The following is a 7086-nucleotide window of genomic DNA, read 5'->3' as shown; positions in this document are numbered from 1 at the left end:
TTTAAGGACTCAGTGGACAGCAGAACTGACTGGTAAATGAATGTGCAAGCATTTAGACAAAACTAGTCCCTGGGCCACAAGGCTTCTTTCTGAGCAAAAAAAGCTATCCTTTCAACATTCTATCCTCATATTAAATGTTACTTCCTTAAAGAGTTTTCTCTGACCTCTCACATTTGATGAAATTGCTCTTTTATGCATTATCGTAATGCCAGCAAATCTGGAAAACTCAGCAGTGGCCACAGGACTGGAAAAGGTCAGTTTTCATTCCAATCTCAAAGAAAGGCAATGCCAAAGAATGCTCAAACTACTGCACAATTGCACTCATCTCACATGCTAGTAAAGTGATGCTTAAAATTCTCCAAGACAGGCTTCAGCAATACGTGAACCATGAACATCCAGATGTTCAAGCTGGTTTTAGAAAAGGCAGAGAAACCAGAGATCAAATTGTCAATATCCACTGGATCATCAAAAAAGCAAGAGAGTTCCAGAAAAACATCTATTTCTGCTTTATTGACTATGCCAAAGCCATTGACTGTATGGATCACAACAAACTGTGAAAAATTCTGAAAGAGATGGGCATACCAGACCACCTGACCTGCCTCTTTAGAAACCTGTATACAGGTCAGGAAGCAGCAGTTAGAACTGGACATGGAACAACAGACAGGTTACAAATACGAAAAGGAGTACATCAAGGCTGTATATTGTCACCCTGCTTATTTAACTTATATGCAGAGTACATCATGAGAAATGCTGGGCTGGAGGAAGCACAAGCTGGAATCAAGATTGCTGGGAGAAACATCAATAACCTCAGGCATGCAGATGACACCACCCTTATGGCAGAAAGTGAAGAACTAGAGAGCCTCTTGATGAAAGTTAAAGAGGAGAGTGAAAAAGTTGGTTTAAGGCTCAACATTCAGAAAACTAAGATCATGGCATCCGGTCCCATCACTTCATGGCAGATGGATGGGAAAACAGTGGAAACAGTGGGCTCTCCAAAATCACTGCAGATGGTGACTGCAGCCAGGAAATTAAAAGACACTTACTCCTTGGAAGGAAAGTTGTGACCAACCTAGACAGCATATTAAAAAGCAGAGACATTACTTTGTCAACAAAGGTCCGTCTAGTCAAGGCTATGGTTTTTCCAGTGGTCATGTATGGATGTGAGAGTTGGATTGTGAAGAAAGCTGAGCACCGAAGAACTGATGCTTTTGAACTGTGGTATTGGAGAAGACTCTTGAGAGTCCCTTGGACTGCAAGGAGATCCAACCAGTCCATCCTGAAGGAGATCAGTCCTGAATATTCATTGGAAGGACTGATGCTGAAGCTGAAACTCCAATACTTTGGCCACCTGATGCGAAGAGCTGACTCATTTGAAAAGACCATGATGCTGGGAAAGATTGAGGGCAGGAGGAGAATGGGACGACAGAGGAGAAGATGGTTGGATGGCATCACCAACTCAATGGACATGGGTTTGGGTGGACTCCGGGAATTGGTGATGGATAGGGAGGCCTGGTGTGCTGTGGTTCATGGGGTCGCAGAATCAGACACGACTGAACAACTGAAGTGAACTGAAAGCCTTACTGATACCCTCCACAATGCATCTGAAATGTATCCATCTGTTTCATATTCATTAAAATTCTGTGCCCCCCTTTAGAAAGGTATTAGGGGCTTTTGTCCCCAGTATTCTAACTCTGACATTCAGTAGATATTCAATGCTTATTTTCTATATAAATTAATTGTTACTGCAGCTTTGTACTGGTAAGGGTCTGAGTTCCTAGAGGCTCAGAAAGACTTTGGTTTTTGACACCCGAAAAGATTAGAAGCGTGATGGTAGAAGACTGTCAGAATAACCTAGTTTTCAGTTTTGCATTTATTATTTTGTAATAAACTGCATGTGTTTTAACATACATTACTCATATGCACAGATTTTATTGTAAAATTACTTTTCTTCCTTTGGAACATACCAATGACTCCTTCAACAATGTCCTTGCTTCTTTCTCTGCATTGCTCTAACATTGATCATTCAGCAGATGAGACTATGATATGAAAGGTGAAACATAAAGGAGGGCATCCAGAAGACAAACACTGCAAATTTAATCCTGACTCAACAACTGATGGGCTGGGTGACCTAGACCTGTACATGTTTTAAATCTTCCTATATCTGAGGCTCCACAAAGCTGCATAGGCAAAGTTTTCCTAATGGAAACAGATGTCCATATATTCCCAGTTATATGTGCAATGCAACTTGATGTCATGTAAAGCAGTGACTTACATTGTGGAGATTTTTTTTCCCAGGGGCAGCATGCTATAATAGAAAAAATGACTGCTATGTCAGCTAGACCTTGAACCTTACTCTTCTACTTTCAACTGGGCCTCATCAAAGGTGGCCTATACTTAGTGAAAGTCATTCAGTTGTGTCTGACTCTGTGACCCCACGGGCTGTACATTTCATGGAATTCTCCAGGCCAGAATACTGGAGTGGGTAGCCTTTCACTTCTCTGGGGATCTTCCCAACCCAGGGATCAAACCCAGGTCTTCTGCATTGCAGGTGGATTCTTTACAAGCTGAGCCATAAGGCACCCCTATACTTAGAATTAATAAAAGAATATAAAACACACTGCATAGTAAGCTCTCACTAATTTTTAATCCATTTACTCAATAAATATTAAGGAATCAAAGTATGATGAGCTGTTCTATATTTTACTTGAATCAATGTAAGTATTCTGGTGGTAGTATTGTACTATATGTTTACAAGATGTTACCCTTAAAGCCCAATGATGTAAGGAGCAATACTGCATAATTCCAGCAATATTGCAAAATTCCAGCAACCTGGAATTTTGTCCATGAATCAAGGCAAATTGGATGCAATCAAGCAGGAGATGGCAAGAGTGAATATTGACTTCTTAGGAATCAGTGAAGAGAGGAGGTAAAGCTACTAGGCCATTCAGGTAAGACCTAAATCAAATCCCTCATAATTATACAGTGGAAGTGATTAATAGATTCAAGGGATTAGATCTGGTAGACAGAGTGCCTAAAGAACTATGGACGGAGATCCCTAACAATGTACAGGAGGGGGTAACCAAAATCATCCCCAAGAAAAAGAAATATATGAAGGCAAAGTGGTTGTGGGAGGAGGCCTTACAAATAGCTGAGAAATGAAGAGAAGTGAAAGGCAAAGGAAAATGGGAAAGATATACCGAACTGAATGCAGAGTTCCAAAGAATAGCAAGGAGAGATGAGAAGGCCTTCTTCAATGACCAATGCAAAGAAATAGAGGAAAACAATAAAATGAGAAAGACTAAAGATCCCTTCAGGAAAATTAGATACACCAAGGGAACATTTCATGCAAAGATGAGCACAATAAAGGATAGAAACAGCGAGGAGCTAATAGAATCAGAAGGTATTAAGAAGAGGTGGCAAGCACTATGGAGAACAGTGTGGAGATTCATTTAAAAACTGGGAATAGAACTGCCATATGACCCAGCAATCCCACTTCTGGGCATACACACTGAGGAAACCAGATCTGAAAGAGACACGTGTACCCCAATGTTCATCGCAGCACTGTTTACAATAGCCAGGACATGGAAGCAACCTAGATGCCCATCGGCAGATGAATGGATAAGAAAGCTGTGGTACACATACACAATGGAATACTACTCAGCTATTAAAAAGAATGCATTTGAATCAGTTCTAATGAGATAGATGAAACTGGAGCCTATTATGCAGAGCGAAGTAAGTCAGAAAGAAAAACATCAATACAGTATATTAACACATATATATGGAATTTAGAAAAATGGTAATGATGACCCTATATGCAAGACAGCAAAAGAGACACAGATGTATAGAACAGACTTTTGGACTCTGTAGGAGAAGGCAAGGGTGGGCTGATTTGAGAGAATAGCATTGAATCATGTATATTATCATATATGAAACAGATCGCAAGTCCAGGTTTGATGCATGAGACAGGGTGCTCAGAGCTGGTGCACTGGGATCAGCCAGAGGGATGGGATGGGGAAGGAGGTGGGAGGGGGGATCAGGATGGGGAACATATGTACACCCGTGGCTGATTCATGTCAATGTATGGCAAAACCCACTACAATATTATAAAGTAAGTAGCCTCTGATTAAGATAAATGAATTTAAAAAAAAGAGGTGGCAAGAATACACAGATGAACTGTACAAAAAAGGTTTAATGACTCAGATAACCATGATGGTGTGATCACTCACCTAGAGCCAGACATTCTAGAGAGTGAGGTCAAGTTGGCCTTAGGAAGCACTTCTATGTGGGCCTTAGGAAGCTCCACAAAGCTAGAGGAGGTGATAGAATTCCAGTGAGCTATTGCAGATCCTAAAAGAATATGCTGTTGAAGTGCTGCACTCAACATGCCAGCAAATTTGGAAAACTCAGCAGTTCCAGTCATAGGACTGGAAAAGGTTAGTTTTCATTCCAATCCCAAAGAATGCTCAAACTACTGCACACTTGCACTCATTTACATTCTAGAAAGGTCATGATCAAAATCTTTCAAGCTAGGCTTCATTAGTAGGTGAACTAAGAACTTCCAGACATTCCAGATGGATTTAGAAAAGGCAGAGGAACCAGAGATCAAATTGTCAACATCCACTGGATCAGAGAAAGCAAGGAAAATCTCCCCAGAATCGACATCTGCTTCATTGACTACACTAATGCCTTTGATGGTGTGGATCACAACAAACTGTGGAAAATTCTTAAAGAGATGGAATAACAGATTGCCTTACCTGCCTCCTGAGAAACCTACGCAAGTCAAGAAACAACAGTTAGAGCCAGACATGGAACAATGGACTGTTTCCAAATTGGGAAAGGAGTACATCAAGGCTGTATATTGTCACCCTGCTAATTTAACTTATATGCAGAGTTCGTAATGGAAATGTGGGGCTGGATGAAGCACAAGCTGGAATCAAGATTGCTGGGAGAAATATCACCAACCTCAGATATGCATATGACAGCATCCTAATTGCAGAAATTGAAGAGGAACTAAATAGCTTTTTGATGAGGGTGAAAGAGGAGAGTGAAAAAGCTGGCTTAAAAAACATTCAAAAAACTAAGAGCATGGCATTGGGTTCCATCACTTCATGGCAAATAGATGGGAAAACAGTGGCAAGAGTGATAAATTTTATTTTCTCAGGCTCCAAAATCACTGCAGATGGTGACTGGAGCCATGAAATTAAAAGATGCTTGCTCCTTGGAAGAAAAGATATGACAAACCTAGACAGTGTATTAAAAAATCAGAGACATCACTTTGTCAACAAAGGTCTGTATAGTTGAAGCTATGTTTTTTTTGAGTAGCTTTCACATGTGTGGATGTGAAAGACCATAAAGTAGGACCATAAAGAAGGCTGGACCATAAAGAAGGCTGAGTGCTGAAGAACTGATGCTTTTGAATTGTGGTGCTGGAGAAGACTCTTGAGAGTCCCTTAGACAGCAAGGCGATCCAACCATTCAATCCTAAAGGAAATCAACCCTGTATATTCATTGGAAATGCTGAAGTTGAAGCTCCAATATTTAGCCACCTGATGTGAAAAGCCAAACCACTGGAAAAGACACTGAAGCTGGGCAAGACTGAGGGCAGAAGGAGAAAAGGGCATCAGAGGATGAGATGGCTGGATGGCATCACCAATGCAATGGACATGAACTTGGGCAAACTTTGGGAGATGGTGAGGGACAGGGAGGTCTGGTGCTGCAGTCCAGGGGGTCACAAACAGTCAGATGCAACTTGGAAACTGGACAACAAAAACAATGCTGTGGCTAGGAACATCCATCCTTCTTCTGTTGGAATATGATAAATGAGAAGCAATTAACATTTACAAATAAAACAATTTGGATGCATTAACTTTAATACTTTATTGAAACATCATTCAGGGCCAACAAGGGCTTTTGCATAATATGTCTTAAAGAACATCAGAGATCCCCCTCTCAAAGGCCTTCTATATCTGTTACTGCTTCTCTCTGTAACTTTGCCATTCTTTTTGTTCTTATTGGTTGCATGTTAGATATTAGCATCTCAGAAATGTAGCATCTCAGTTGTTGTTACCACCAACGTTTTACATTCCTTTCCAACAGAAAACCTGCTGAAACTAACATCTTGGGGCTATAAGACATAAGACAATTAAAGTTTATTGGAAGAAACATTAAACCCAAATAAGGAAGGGCTGGTCTTCATGGGCTGAGGTGATGGGAACCTTAATGCAGCAGCATACCTGAGTGAAGGGTATGTATGTAGGGGAAGCAGTTAATCAAAATTGAGAGAGAAATATTAAAAGGGTTTAAGAGAAGGATGATTTAGAAATACATCCTACTATTTTATTGTTTTATTCAATGTAAGCATTTATCACTATCATAATAGTATTAAAAATATGCACACAGTATTTTCCTAAAGAGTATCAAAGGGAATTTAATTAAGAAATATAAAAGTACACACTACTGTATACAGAATAGGTAACTGGTAAGAATCTACTATATAGCACAGGGAACTCTACTCAGTACTCAGTACTCAGTACTACTCAGTAATGGCCTATACGGGAAAAGAATCTAGAAAAAAGAGTGGATATATGTGTCTGTATAACAGATTCACTTTGCTATATACCTGAAATGCAACACTGTAATTCAACTGTACCCCAATAAAAATTATTTTAAAAGTATCATGCATATAAGAAAATAAACATCTTGACAAATTTTAAGTATGACTCATCAAAAACATACTAACATTTTAAAAATTAACATGCAAGTGATGAGGAGGTATAAGATATAAAAGTTTTCCCACCAGAAATCATTTGCATATAGTAAAGGAGAACTGGACATATTTATAATGCCTTAACTGTAAGTTCTGATGTTAAAGTAAAACCTCTTCTCCCACTAGCAGACTAAAAGATCCAGCTAGATTGCCGTGGCCAAAACTATGTTGAATAGTAGTGGTGAGAGTGGGCACCCTTGTCTTGTTCCTGATTTCAGGGGAAATGCTTTCAATTTTTCACCATTGAGGGTGACGCTTGCTGTGGGTTTGTCATATATAGCTTTTATTATGTTGAGGTATGTTCCTTCTATTCCTGCTTT

The sequence above is a fragment of the Cervus canadensis genome, chromosome 19 (genome assembly GCF_019320065.1).
Source record: "Cervus canadensis isolate Bull #8, Minnesota chromosome 19, ASM1932006v1, whole genome shotgun sequence".
NCBI classification, from domain to species: Eukaryota; Metazoa; Chordata; class Mammalia; order Artiodactyla; family Cervidae; genus Cervus; species Cervus canadensis.
The sequence above is the reverse complement of the archived record's forward strand: the minus strand, read 5'-3'. Positions refer to the sequence as shown.